The following is a 16,026-nucleotide window of genomic DNA, read 5'->3' on the forward strand; positions in this document are numbered from 1 at the left end:
AAGTAACCAACCTCCACCCATTAACACAGAGAAAATGGAGAAGTAAACATGTGAACTCGGGTTTGACTGTCACCAAGGTGCGACTCCTTTCACTCTTTCATGCTATTCTGATAATAAATGTATGTCAATATACTGAAAATGGGCAGAAAATGATGATCAGGAATGTGAGAATTCTGTCTTGTTGAACGATAAGCCAGTTTGAAACCAGTGAAATGTATTCAGAAGCAGATATATGCTACACCTCTTAATTGCAGTCAATTATTCTAGAATACGAAGGGCATCTGGCCTCTTTTGTGAGGGTCTTTCTATAGGCAAAGTAAAATGGCTATTCAACTACTTACTTTACAAATGTTTATACTTGAAATTGAGCTTCCCTGGTGGCTCAGATGGTAAAGAATCTGCCTGTAATGCAGGAGACCCAGATTCAATCCCTGTTTCGGGAGGGTCCCCTGGAGAAGGGAATGGGTACCCACTCCAGTATTCCTGCCTGGAGAATCCCATGGACAGAGGAGCCTGGTGGGTTACAGACCATGGGGTCGTGACTGTGGGATCACAAGTTGAACGTGACTGGTCAACTAACAGAGACATATACTTGAAATTAGTCTTCTTGCTCTTGTTACTTATATTTCTACCTCAAAAGAAAAAAAAAGGTACAGTTCAATCTCCATGCTTCAGAGAAAGGAAAAATTAAAGATTTTCTTTTGATAATCTGACAGAATATATAGAGATGGGAATAATAATATAACTGGAAAATAAAAGGTCCTGGAAAAAGAACTGAATGATATTTTGTAGTATGTTATTGCCAAAGATAAAATCACCAATAAATATATATTCTGAATCTGTGTTGCAGTTGATTTTCACTAAGAAAATAAAATCATTTCAATTGGCAAATTTTATATTTGATGTTTTGGAAGAAAAGAATGAGAATGTAGAAACAGGAATAATTACCTAAATGCATATGTGTAAATTCAACTGAAATTCTGTGTATTTTAAGCATAATTATCTAAGTATAGATTTAGATAATAAACACATATTTAATTATATATATATTCCTGAATTGAAAGACTAAAGTTCTTCAACTCTTGAATCCTGGAAAGTTGGGTTATATTTTCCAATTAATGTAGTCATAATTGCATCTTCCTATATTATGACATTCCCCATTGAAATGGGAAAGAATGCATTACAAAAATTAAATTGGTGATACTGAAAAAATTAGCATGTATGACCTGTAGAAGAGATGCAAGGCATTCATTGCTAAGTTCAAGTTAATCCAGAATCTTCTCCATGGTTCTGGAATCTTTTTTTTATTATTATTCTACTTCTTTTAGCCTGCCTGCTACATGGTTTTTGTTTTTCCCCCAATTAACTCTTTCTTGAAAGTAATTTAAAAAACTTTTTAAAGGCTAACTCTGAATCATTGGGTTGCAAATTTACCACATCAACAATATTTTCCCTGTATTTGCTACTTATGCACAAAATTTTCCTTAAAAATTTAAGTACTTTATATGAAAACAATTTATTTTTATAATAAAATAAAATTATAATCAATCAATTACCTTAAAATCAAGTTAAATGAAAGTAAAATTTATCCCTTTCAATTTCCTGCCATCAGGTTTTTCAAAAAGAGCTCTATTTTATATTTATGTATACATTTGATGTATTCTGTTTCTTTTAATCTGTGTTTGAATTAACAACATAACTGACTAATAGTGTAGTACAGTGGTTAAGAGCTTAGACTCTGGCTTCAACTCCTGGCTTTACTATTTAGTCACAATATGCCATTAGGTAAGTCACTTAACCCTTTGTGCCTCAATCTCTTCATAGTAAATGGGGGTAATAATAGCTGCTAATTTAGGCTATTATGAGGGTAAATATGATATTACATAGAACACTTTGAACACTGTCTGGGTCATAGCAAGTACTAATGTTTTATACCATATAATTGCACAGGAGTGTAATAAAAAATCAGAGACTGAATTTTAAATGAAATACACACTAAATTATTGCAAATCCAAGGTCCCTTGAAAATGCTATCTAAAGATATATAAGCAGATAGATTCATTGAAGAAATATTTAAAGGTTTGTATACTGGGCTCTGATCCCTGCTAGACGATTAGCACAATATACAGAAAGAAAAGAAGATGAAATCCTACTATTCAAAAAGGCATACTTTGTGGAGCAGAATACAAATGTATTCTCTTTTAGTTCAAAATCACAGCACAGCACATAGGTTAAAAAGAGGCACTTCAACAAATATTAAATATCTTAACAATTTAGAGAGAAATTAAGAAAGATAAGGATTACATGCTTAACAGAGAGACTCCTGTAAAAGAAAAGGATTAATTTAAAATATGTATATATTGTATATTTTGCTTTCCACCATAGATTTATTTGTTTAGATTTATTTATTTCTCACACAGAGAAAGATTTAAGTCTAAGATCCACCTGAGCTTTGCAGTTCTTTGGTTTTTAGTTTAAGAGGTGTCAAGAATATATGCCTTTCTATGAATTTCAAAGAATGTGTCTTATAGAAGCACAGTGACAGTTTTCATAAAAGATATTTATTCATAGCTAACTTGCAGAAAGTGCTGCTTATGAATAAAATCTAGGCCTCAAAATAGCCTCTTGCTCATAAAATATTATCTATGTCAGGCTACCCAGTTTATTCTGAAAGACTTTGGACTGGTAGGAATACTTTACATGTTAATGAAGCCCTCACAAAGCATATTTAGGTTAAGTGTATAGGACTGAAGAAAACAGAAACTACAGGAGTAAAACAGAGTGTGTGGGCTTAATGTGGAAGATTAGAAATGTATAAAGGAGTTAAAAAGAAGTTAACTGTAGAAGCCATCTGGGTCTCAGAGATTCAGTGTGCCATGGAAAGTCCCTACAATTCCAGTGAACTCATGGACTTTTATCTGGGTAAAATGTTACTAAAAATTAGAAGTAACTCATAGCTATTGACAATTACTAAGGAACGATTTCTTAAGGCTGTTTGCATAGAGTACTGACTAATTTTATGAAAAATGACCACTTCCCAGTATCATCAAAATTGTTGGCAGACTTATGAAAGGAAACATCAGCATAATATCTGTATAATTTAGAACTCTCTCTATTCAGCACACACACCCAACTTAAATTGGCTTAAGAGAAACAAAACAAAACAAAATTATTGAGGATAAAGGCATTTGTTAGGTCATGTAATTGGGAAGTCCAGGGATGTCCTGGATTCAAGCATAGTTCAAGCCAAGTGATCAAATGATATCACCAAGATACTGGCTGTCTCGGACTTCTCTGGAGGCCCAGGGGTTAAGAATCTGTCTGCCAATGCAGGGGACACCGGTTTGATCCCTGGTCCAGGAAGATTTCACATGCTTCACAGCAACTAAGCCTTTGTGTCACATTTATCTGGGTAAAATGTGAGCTTGGTAAAATGCCGAACCTGAGCTCGCACATCACAACTACTGAAGCCCATGGGCCTGAAGTCTGTGCTCTTCAACAAGAGACGCCACCACAGTGAAAAGCCTGTTAACCACAGTAAAGACCCAGTGCAGCCAAAAATAAGTGAATAAATAAAGCTATTGGTTCTCTCCATGTCTTAGCTCTGACTTTTTGTTGGTTTCACTATCATTCAGTTTTCTCAGTGCAGAGCCAAAGATAGTAACCAGAAACTCTCAGACTACAGTCAGTTGTTCAGTAATCCATAGTTGAAAGAGCATGTCTCATTTTTACTAGTTGGAGTAAACACAATCCCACTGGAGAATCTTGCCCCAAAGGCTAAACTCAAGGGAAGGCCAGAGCACAAGGGCAAGAAGTGGTGAGGAAGATCTTGCTCCAAGACAATTGTCAGCTATTGACAGAAAAAAGTATCTGGAAAAACAAATTATATGATGCCCAGTAAACTGACCTTTTCTTTATTTTCATTTCAACAATGTCAGTGGATTAGCCATCAATCATTTATTAACACCTTCTGTTTCCTAAGCACTACTCATGGTGCTGCTGAATGGAAGCTGGAAAAAAACACCATCTCTGCCCTCATGAAGCTTACAGTCTACTATCAGTTTTGAAAATTAAAGTACTTCATCCTGGTGAAAGAAACACAATGAATATTTTAGACTTTTATTCTCTTTCTGATATTTCCTCCAAGTATTTTCAGTGCTAGTTTTCAAAATTAAGTTTTTAAAAAGTATTTTTAAATGACAGATGGAATTTTACTGTTATTCATATTACATATTAAAAATCATGTTTTTAAATGTTGATTTTTAAACATAAAAATATGTATTCCCTACCTAAACTTTGTTAAGATAGAAAATGAAGAAGGGAATCTTCACCTATGATCTAAAGGTAATCTTCCAGGGTATATACTCCAGTCCAGTTTCTGATTTTTTAACATTGTTACACTGTGCTATAAATATAATTACATAGCATGCTTTGTCCACTTAATAAAATAGAACAAACGTTTGTCCTATGTCATAGGTCCTACATAGATTTACCAGTGACTGTATTAAACTTCTTCAAATAAATGATTTATGATTGATTTACCCAACTCCTTAATATTGGGTATCTGTCATTTAATTTTTTATTTTTATGGTTATAAAGACCATCTTGACAGATACACCCCTTCTCTAGATTTGTTTGCTAAGTTGCTTCAGTTGTGTCTGACTCTTTACAATCCTATGGACTATAGCCCCCCAGGCTTCTCTGTCCATGGGATTCTCCAGGCAAGAATACTGGAGTGTGTTGCCATTTCCTCCTCCAGGGGATCTTCCCGACCCAGGGATCAAACCTGCATCTCTTGTCTCCTGCACTGGCAAGCAGGTTCTTTACCACTGGTGCTATCTGGGATGGCTCTCTCTAGATTTAGGAGCATCTTTTCAAGATAGAGTCCTACAAGTCCTACAAAGTTCTAGATCAAAAATATTTAATTTAATGGGACTTAATAGCTTTTAGTATATAAAATCAACTTGTGTCACAAAAGCAGAGTACCCATGTACATTCTTTTTTTTTTTTTCCTAATTTTGTCAACCTGGATATTTTCTTTTTTAAAATTAATTAATTAATTTTAATCGGAGGATAATTACTTTACAATACTGTGGTGGTTTTTGCCATACACTGATATGAATCGGCCATGGGTGCACATGTGTCCCCCTATCCTGAACCCCCTTCCCACCTCCCTCCCCACCCCATCTGTCTGGGTTGTCCCAGAGCACCGGCTTTGAGAACACTGCTTCATGCATTGAACTTGCACTGGTCATCTATTTTACATATGGTAATATACATGTTTAAATGCTATTCTCTCAAATCATCCCACCCTTGCCTTCTCCCACATAGTCCAAAAGTTTGTTCTTTACATCTGTGTCTCTTCTGCTGCCTTGCATATAGGATCGTCATTACCATCTTTCTAAATTCCATATATGTGAGTTAATACACCGCATTGGTGTTTCTCTTTCTGACTTACTTCACTCTGAATAATAGGCTCCAGTTTCATCCACCTCTTTAGAATTGACTCAAATGTGTTCTTTTTTTATAGCTGAGTAATAAGATTCCCTTATCCATTTGCCTCCCAATGGACATCTAGGTTGCTTCCAAGTCCTAGCTGTTGTAAACAGTGCTACAATGAGCACTGGGGTACACGTGTCTTTCAATTCTAGTTTCCTCCATGTGTGGGAGCAAACCACCAGCAGTGGGATTGCTGGGTTGTATGGCAGTTATATTTCCAGGTTTTTAAGGAATCTCCATGCTGTTTTCCACAGTGGCTGTACAATTTGCATTCCCACCAACAGAGCAAAAGGGTTCCCTTTTCTCCACACCAGCATTTATTTTTTTGTAGACTTTTTGATGGCAGCCATTCTGACCAGCGTGAGATAATACCTCATTGTGGTTTTGATTTGCATTTCTCTAATAATGAGTGATGCTATCTATGAACATTCTTACTGACAGTGAATGCAACAATAAACACTCTCACCAGGGTCAAAAGTTATCATATCACTAAAAATCTTTCTATGTTACTAAGAAAAAAAATTATAATTTTAATTTTAATTATTTACCTAATTATGATGTATAGCATTTCACAACTACCAAGCCATTGTAGTTTCTTTTATAATGCCTATGTTCTTTTTTATGTATTGGCACATATTTGAAACTATAGAACATACCAAACAAGTTAATAATTAAAAGCCTTTCTTCAACGGAGCTTCTTGAGATGAGAAAGTTTTTACACTTAATTTCTAGCCTTTTGTAACTTTGTGATTGAGTCAACAGAACCCATTGACCGCAAAAGTATTTCTGCCTTATAAGTCCATTGAAACACTAATCTTCCCTAAGAAACTACTGATATTTTCTGAAGTAACAACCATGAATTCACTAAGAGCTTTATAAATTGATTTTTGGCTAGATTGAAATATGTGTTGTCATTTCTATAGCAAATGTGATTCATACTCAGTGGAACCATTTCTAATTTCTTTCATTCTTGAACTAAAAGTAAAACCCATTCCCTAAGGTTCTTGTAGCTTGTTTTGGATGTCATAAAAATAAATCTCTATTGATCAGATTTTGTATAGTGTTTCATGAAATGCCCCTAAGAATTTGTTCTTATCTAAGGTTAACTGAACAAACAGACTGTCAAATCATCAAATCAGTGGTCCTGCTGCTGCTTAAGGCTCAAAGAGTAAAGAAGAGGGATTAAATTGTTGGTCCGTAAGGGTTGCTATGAACTGCGGCTATTTCTTATATGTAGTGTTGTTTAGTTGCTTGCTGCTAAGTTGTTGCTAAGTTGCTTCAGTCATGTTCGACTCTGTGCAACCCCATAGACGGCAGCCCACCAGGCTCCGCCATCCCTGGGATTCTCCAGGCAAGAACACTGGAGGGGTTGCCATTACCTTCTCCAAGGCATGAAAGTGAAGCCACTGAGTTGTGTCCAACTGTCAGTAACCCCATGGACTTCGCCTACCAGGCTCCTCCGTCCATGGGATTCTCCAGGCAAGAATGCTGGAGTGGGGTGCCATTGCCTTAGTAGTGTCTAACTCTTCGCAACTGCATGGACTGCTGCCCAGTAGGCTCCTCTGTCCATGGTGGGATCTCCCAGGCAAGAATACAGTGGTGGGTTGCCATTTCCTTCTCTAAGGGATCTTCTTCACCCAGGGATCAAACCCAATTCTGCTGCATTGGCAGGTGGATTCTTTACATCCTGAGTCATATGCAGGAAGACAATGAGAATGGGAAACAGAAACTGCTGTACATGATCAAACAAAACATGTTCTCCCGCATAAACAGAGAAACACTTTGTAAAGTGTTTTGTCTTTTAGTAAAAGTTTCCCTATACACATTTGAACTAGACTGTTTCTGAGAATATTTGTACTTCGAAGATGTGCCTGGCTGCCCACTGTGCCTCTCTTGAGACTGATCAGTGGTCTCAGGTACAGTGAAAGAACTCGGCTTTATCTCAACTCGGTCTCAACTATTGTGCTGACTCTCTTGCTATTTTACCTTTATTCAGAAAGAAAAGAATTCTATAGTCTGTTTTGCTGAACCACTGATGGTGTTACTTTCATTAATAGAATATATAAGAATTTTTAACTCATAGAACATATAATGCATAAAATAGTGATTGATGGAGAAAGGGAAGATAGTGCCCCATGAATATTTGCGGACTATGTTACATTAAAAATACACATCTACACTTTGTTTGTATTAACTGTGTAAACACATTCCTTTATGTAAATGGATTAAGAGTGATTAACGTTAAACAAAAGAAACCACACCCTTTAAAGCATAGTCGCTTTATGAAATAGCCTCAATTAGCCACTTCTGCAATCAATTGGTAACATACAATTCTCCAGCCCTGGAATAATTTAGGGAAAGTGAGTCTAGAAAGCACTGACTGTAGGAACTCCCAGACTTAACTCCCATAGTTTGGATTCATATTGGAATGGGCCCAGTATTTTGCCAGGTCATCAGACAGTGTGAATTAGAATAAGACCCCTATTTATCAATAAGGATTTGCTATGTGTCTATTGGAAGGACTGATGTTGAAGCTGAAACTCCAATACTTTGGCCACCTGATGCAAAGAGCTGACTCATTGGAAAAGACCCTGATGCTGGGAAAGACTAAAGGAGGGAGGAGAAAGGGATGACAGAGGATGAGATGGTTGGATGGCATCACCGACTTAATGGACATGGGTTTGGGTGGACTCCGGGAGTTTGTGATAGACAGGGAGGCCTGGAGTGCTGCAATTCATGGGGTTGCTAAGAGTCGGACACAACTGAGCAACTGAACTGAAGTGAACTGAAGTGATGTGTCTCACACTGGAAATGTGAGAAAAACAAAATTTGTAGGGGAAAACACTTATGCCCTAAAAAATGCTTACGATGCTGTGAAGTAGACAAAATGCCTATGTTTCAGAGAGAGAACAGAACAAAAAATATATGAAAGAAAGAAAGTGTTAGTTCCCAGTCATGTTCGACTCTTTGCAATCTCATGGACTGTAACCCATGAAGCTCCTTTATTCATCAAATTCTCCAGGCAAGAATACTACAGTGGGGTCCCTTTCTCTTCTCCAGAGGATCCTGACAACCCAGGGATCAAACCTGGGTGTCCCACATTGCAGGCAAATTCTTTACTGTCTGAGCCACCAGGGAAGCCCCATGAAATACATGAGCACATGCTAAATATTGGTCAGGATTTTAGTTTTCCAGCATTCAGAGGAAGGACATTCACAGAAGAGTGGGATAATCAGAAAACCAGAACATCTTAGCCAGTATTAGGTGACCAAGCATAGACACCAACATGTTCTTCAAGCCTAGACCAAGGACTTAAAGCACTGATCAAGAAAATGGCCCTGAAATCAAAGTAAGTGTGTACTAAAACAAGAATAAACAAGTTAGTGGCGCCTCACTAACTGTAAGTGAAATGGAGGTTCAGAAAGAAAGTGTATCTTGTAAATGGAGAATTGAAAGATAGATAGGAATTAGATAAGCGAAAAGAGGATGCAGAACATCTGATCTAAAAGAGGTACGTGGACACGGTGCCCCTGCCCAGGGTTGCAGTTACCTGCCTTGGATTCCAACCTGTGGCTATCAAGACCCAATTGTCCTATGTCATTTTATATAAGGGACTTGAACATCCACAGATTTTCGTATCCTCAGTGGTGTGAGTCGGGCATCCTGGAACCAGTCCCCCTTGCATACCCAGCAACAACTGTAAATTTGAACAGAGAACTGACCAAAATGAATTAGCATTACTGGCTAGTATAGTTAGGGACCAACCTTACCAACTGATAATTAGCATGCCCCTTCTTTGTATCTGGTGCTTTTCTAGGTTTTCCAGGATTACAGACATGGCCTCTTCTTAAAGTGTGAAAAAAAGAAACAGATGAGAAAAATTATCACACTGCATGATGTAATCGGAGCTATGAACAAATGTCATGAGAATACAGAGAAGAGAGGGTCGCTTGGCACGGTGGATAGGAAAGCAGTGCCTTAGATTTGGTGCGTCATAAAGGAGGAGACGCTGTTTGAGTGGCTCTTGAAAGATGAAGTGAAGTTAAGCAACCAAAGGGATCCAAAGGAAGAACAATCTTCAGAGAAGTTTATAACCAAAACCAAAAACAGTGTGAAAAACAACACTTATTCAGGAAATGATGAGAAACTCCCAGGATGGAGAAACTGGAAGATGTAACACATAAAGGATCATTAAAGAAACTGGGAATTTCCATCCTATAGACGAGAGGATTCAGTGGTAATACCATATAACAGTTTTTCCAAATATTTATCCCATAGGGAAAATCTTACACTTGAATTTTTTTGTTGTTTTTCTTGTTGTTATGTTTTAGAACAGTTTCAATCTTCTAGAAAATTTTCAAGAAGAGTACAAAGTTCCTAGACACTCTACACTCACTTTCTCCTACTATTATATTATTGTGATACATTTCTTATAATTGGTGAGCCAAGATTGATACATTATTATTAAGTCCATACTTTATTCAGATTTTTTCTTTAGCTTTTATTTTGCTTCCTTTTTCTGTTCCAGCCTCCCATTAGGAGGCTGGTGTTATATCATATAACATTCAGTAAGTGCATCTTCTTACGTTTTTATTGACTGTAGTAGTCTCTTACATTGTCCTTGCTTTCAATGACCTTGACAGTTTTAAAGAGTACTGGTCAGAGACTGTGTGTCCTACAGGATTTGTCTGATGTTTTTCCCATGATTAAATTGCAGTAAAAGTGCCATTTTCATTACATCATATCAAAGTACATGCTAGCAACATGACATACTTTACACTTGTTTTGAAACATGCTGAGAAACAGATAACATTCAAAAGGAGATGGTTATAGAGAAAGCTTTAAATACATTAGTCAGAAGGACTCAGGATCAGAGAGAATGAAGTTCCTTGCCTGAGTTCACATGGCTAGTAGTAGCTAGACCAAAACCCAGACTCAACTGATTTTAAGTTTCTTCTTCCACTTTATTAGGTTATAATGGATTAAATTAAATGAATAAATGCTCATAACGTTACCGCCAGGGATGCATGGAAGGCACGTGTCCTGGTTCTTTATACCGAACTCTGCATATCTCTTCCAAAATCTGCTCTCAGAGACATCAGTTGGTAGCTTGAAATCAACAATGGTGGGAGTATTTACCCCATGGCAAACACCACAGGCTCTAAATCAGAACATTTTTTCAAAACTTTATTTTTCTGGAGAATTGGTTGTTAACCCACAGGGATAACATTGATTATTTATTCTATTTGTTTTATTTTTAGACTAGGATAGTCTTACTCTATTTCCGATTGTGAGGGGGGGAAATAAGTGAAAGAAAATATATCAATATGTTTCACCTTCTTGTAAAGAATTAAAACAAAATAAACATTTTGGTTTCTAAGTAAAAAAAATCTAACTACAGAGGGCTTGAAGATTCAAGTGAAAAACAGCCACAGGTAAAAGCAAAGAGTTCAGCAAAAAAGGAAAATAGAGAAAGAAACTCTGTGGGTTCTTGCCCCTTTATTTTGTTATTATTTTCATTGGTAATGATGCTGTTCTATTCATTTTTGTTTGTTAAATCTGGAAATCCTAGTATGCTTGAAGCAGCAAGCTTGAAACCTCAATAAACTTGAGGTTTATTTCCTGAATACAAATTCCAAAGAAGTCTTTCTCTGTGAAATGCGTACTTCTAGAACTCCATGCTGATTTAAGAAGTACAAATGTGCTGAATAGATACTGTAAATTAGAATGCTGCTTATAACATTTAAACTATGAAAATATAGACAGAATTCCTTCCTTCTCACCCCACCCCAGAAACTTAGTTGCAATTTGAGTCCTGGCTGAAAGGCACCTGTCTAACAAGAAACACCTTTTACAGAATCTCACTGGGCAGAGTCACTTGAAAAGTCTAGTCAGCAGAATGGAGCTTCCTTCCCAACCTCAGTTAGTGATGAAAGTGTTAGTCGATTTCTCTGTGATTCCATGGACTGCAGCTTGCCAGGCTCCTCTGTTCATGGAATTCTCCAGGCCAGAATACTGGAGTGGGTCGCCATTCCCTTCTCCAGGGGATCTCCCCAGCCCAGGGATTGAACCCAGGTCTCCTGCACTGCAGGCAGATTCTTTACCAGATGAGACACCAGGTATTACCTCCCAAAGGAGGATGAGGACTAGGTGTTCCGACAGGGGGGGCTTGAAGGAAAGTGCTTGATCGTATGCATTCTATATTCAATGTCAGACTCTGAGAATGGCATTTAAGAATACCAAAATCATGTGGACAGAACATGGTGATTCAGTCAGTGAAGAAAGTAGCATCTGATTGCAAAGCAATTTTCCCTAAAGAAAAATATCATTTAAAAAACTCTTTCCAGTGTTTAGAATGATTAAAAATACACAAATATTTTGCCGCTATTTAGTTTTATTTATATTGTGGGCATCCGTGACTGTGTGCACATAAAATGAATATTGTGAATTGGTCCTTGAATGCTCTGAAAAGGATGGATGGTTAGTTAAACGAAATACATGTGCACAAACACATATGCTAGGAATAGGTAGAAAATTTTAAAAGAAAAACTTTCTTTTTTCAATGACAGGCAGCAGTAAGATGGATTGGAGGGAATTTTGTAATCAAACAGAAAACAGACCAGTTGAGCTTGTTTAGCGTTTTTATTGGATGTCTCCTGTGTTTCTCAAACTTGGCTGATTATCTAAACACCCAGGGTGCTTGTTAAAAGCACAGATTCCTTTGGTCCACTTCAGACTTAAGGAATCAGATTCTTGAGGGAGTGACCAAGGAAGCTACAGTTTTAACAGATACCCCTGGTGATTCTGAGGACCAGCCAAGGAGGAGAAACACTGCTTAGGTTAGGGGTTCTCAACTTCAACCAGTTATAAAATTTAAAAAAAATTACTGATGTCTGGGTCTCACTCCAGGCCAGTTAAATCCAAATCTCTGGGATTTGAGCTCAGATACTTAAATAAACAAAGAAACCAAACAAAGATATCCTTCAGGTGATTTTAATGTGCTGCCAAGAGTGAGGACCAATGGCCAATCTAAATAAGCTAAGAGAATCCTCCTCTAACAAGAACTAACGAACTTTTCACAAGAAATGCCTTTCGTCCAATCTGTGGATATCTTTAGAAATTTAAAATAAAAGGTAGCAAATTTGGGGCACTTCAGCGTGTTTTGATGACTACAAAGAAATGAGTCTATTTCTTCCTCTTGTCATTTTATGTATTAATTTTTAAATAGAGAAATGGAAGGTAGAGAGGAAGAAAAAGTGGATTTACTTCCATGCATATTCTGAGTATTTAAAATCTCTAAGGACATCTCACTCATTCCCCAAACAATTTAAACCAGAGCATACATAGCAACTCACTCCAGTATTCTTGCCTGGGAAATTCCATGGACAGAGGAGACTGGCAGGCTACAGTCTATAGGGTTGCAGACTCAGACATGTCTGAGTGTGCATGCACACACACATGCTACCCTATGTATACAAATATCTGCTTGCTATTTAAGAATTTTCTCTTTATTTTCATTACTCAGTCTTGTAGATAAAATTTTCTTCTTTAATTTTAATAAGGTCCAATGAACACTAAAATAAATAAAAGTGGCTCATGGCTAAGATCAATATTATTGGAGGAAACTTTCTTTAAAAAAAAAATATGTTTCTTTAAAATTTCCAGTTTAGACTGGTTGTGAATCCCAAGTGTTACTTATGCAATAAAACATAGAACTAAGGTAATTATCAAGAACAAGATACGAAGCTGCAGATTTACCTATAAAGGTTTTCTTTGAACAGTCAAGAGAAATGTCATGCTTCGTATTTACCAAATTAGGAAGATTTAGCTTGCTTTCACATACTTTGTGTATTCTAATTAAAGGGCTCTACGAAACAAAGTACAGTATTTTTTAAAGTAAATCTTTTTTAAAAAGTTATTTTGGTTGTGTGAAATCCTAGTTCTACAGTCAGGGCTTGAACCTACACCCCGTGCATTAGAAATGTGGAGTCTTAGCCACTGGACCACCAGGGAAGCCCGGACCTTATTTTTAGAGAAGTTTAGGGCCACAACAACATGGAGATGAAAGGACAAAGAGTTCCCACATACCTCCTACCCCTACACCTTGTAGCTTCCCCTATTTGCAACATCCCCACCAGAATGGAACATTTATTACAACTAATGGCACACTGATACATCATTGTTATCCAATGTCCAGAGTTCACATTAGAGTTTATTTCTGTGGTATATACTGTATGGGTTTGGTGAATGTACATGTAGCCTCCATTATAGTATTGTACAGAATAGTTTACCTACCCTAAAATTAGGCTGTGTTCCACCTATTCATCCTTCCTCCCCACCCTAACCTTTGTGGACCACTGATCATTTTATTGTCTCCACAATGTTGCCTTTTCCAGAATGTCATATAGTTGAAGTTATACAGGGTGGAACCTTTTCAAATTGGCTTCTTTCATTTAGTAATATACGTTTAAGTTTCTTCATTGTCTTCATGACTTGACAGCTCATTTCTTTTTAGTACTAATTAATATTCCATTGTCTGAACGTACTGCAATTTGTGAATCCATTCAACTGCTGAAGGACATCTTGGTTTCTTCTAAGTTTTGGCAATGGTGAATAAAAATGCTATAAACATCTGTGTGCAGGTTTTTGGATAGACATAAATTTTCGGTTCTCTTAGGTAAATATAGAGATACAATTGCTGGATCATATGAGTATGCTTGTTGTTGTTGTTTAGTTACTCAGTTGTGTCAGACTCTGCAACCCACGGACTGAGCCAGGTTCCTTTGTCCAAGGGATTTTCCAGGCAAGAACATTTATGCATGCTGAGGTACTTCAGTTGTGTCCAACTCTGTGCAATCCTATGGACTATAGCCTGCTAGGCTCCTCTGTCCATGAGATTTTCCAGGCAAGAATAATGGAGTGGATTGCCATTTTCTTCTCCAGGGGATCTTCCTAACACAGGGATCGAACCTGTGTCTCCTGCTTTGGCAGACTGGTTCTTAACGGCTGGGCCACCTGGGAAAGAAACTGTCAAGCTGCCTTTAAAACAGCTGTTATCGTTTTGTTTTCCTTTTATGCCACATCCTTGTCAGCATTCAGTGGTGTCAGTGTTCCAGATTTTAGCCATTCTAACAGGTGTGCAGTGGTATCTCATTGTTATTTCAGTTTGCATTTCCCTGATGACATCATGTGAAGCATATTTTCATATGCTCATTTGCCATCTGTACATCATCTGGAGAAAGGAATGGCAACCCACTCCAGTATTCTTGCCTGGAGAATACTGTGGACAGAGAGGCCTAGCAGGCTACAGTCCATGGGGTTGCAAAGAGTTGGACAGGACTGAGTGACTAACACACACCCACACACACACACACACATCATATTTAATGAGGACTCAAGTTCTTTGGCCCATTTTTTAGTTGACTTGTTTGTTTTTTTACTGCTGAATTTTGAAACATTCTTTGTATATTTTTGGCTGCCAGTCTTTTATCAGATACATCTTTCACAGATATTTTCTCCCAAAGGTGTAATATTTTTGTTTGTATGTGTGCACTTTTAGGATACATTACCAAGTTATAGGTGAACATATATACATTCTGTGGCTTCCCAGATGGTGCAATGGTAAAGAATCTGCCTGCCAATGCAGAAAATTCAAGAGACTTGGATTCAGTTCCTGGGTCAGGAAAATCCCCTTGAGAAGTAAATGGCAACCTACTCCAATATTCTTGCCTGGAAAATTCCATGGACAGAGGCGTGTGGTGGGCTACAGTCCATGGGGTTGAAAAGAGCTGGACACAAATGAGCGCATATGCATAACACATATACTTTCTGTATGTTCGTTTCTGTATATTCCTTTCATTTAAGACAATCATGTAGGTATTTCCTAGTTTATGTTTATATTAGCTTAGTAGGGCTGCTGTAACAAAATATCACAAACCGGGTGACTTAAACAAGAGAAATTTATTATCTCATTGTTCGCAAGATGTGAGCAAAGTGTTTTTTCCAGGGGGAAGGATCGGTTCCAGTCCTCTCTCCCTGGATTAGAGATGACTGTCTTTTCACAAGCCCCTTCATATTACCATCCCTTTTTATGTGTCCCTGCGTCCAAATGTCCCCTTTTTTATGAGATACCAGTTATATTGGATTAAGGCCCATAATAATAGCCTCATTTTAGCTAATGGGCATATGCTGTGACCCTGATCCCACGTAAGGTCACATTCTGAGGTACCAGTCCTCAGCATATACATATTCCTGTGCATGTTAAGTCATTTCAGTCAGGTCTGACTCTTTGTGACCCTATGGACTGTAGCCCACCAGGCTCCTGTCTATGGATTCTCCAGGTGAGAATACTGGAGTGGGTTGCCATGTGCTCCTCCAGGGGGTCGTCCTGACCCAGGGATCAACCCACGTTCCCTGCAGCTCCGGCACTGCAGGTGGATTCTTTACTGCTGAGTCACTGGGGGAGCCCATATGAACATGGGGGGAACACAATTCAGCCATAGAGATGTTGGAGTCATTTATTCAACT

Source organism: Oryx dammah, unplaced genomic scaffold (genome assembly GCF_014754425.2).
Source record: "Oryx dammah isolate SB20612 unplaced genomic scaffold, SCBI_Odam_1.1 HiC_scaffold_22, whole genome shotgun sequence".
NCBI classification, from domain to species: domain Eukaryota; kingdom Metazoa; phylum Chordata; class Mammalia; order Artiodactyla; family Bovidae; genus Oryx; species Oryx dammah.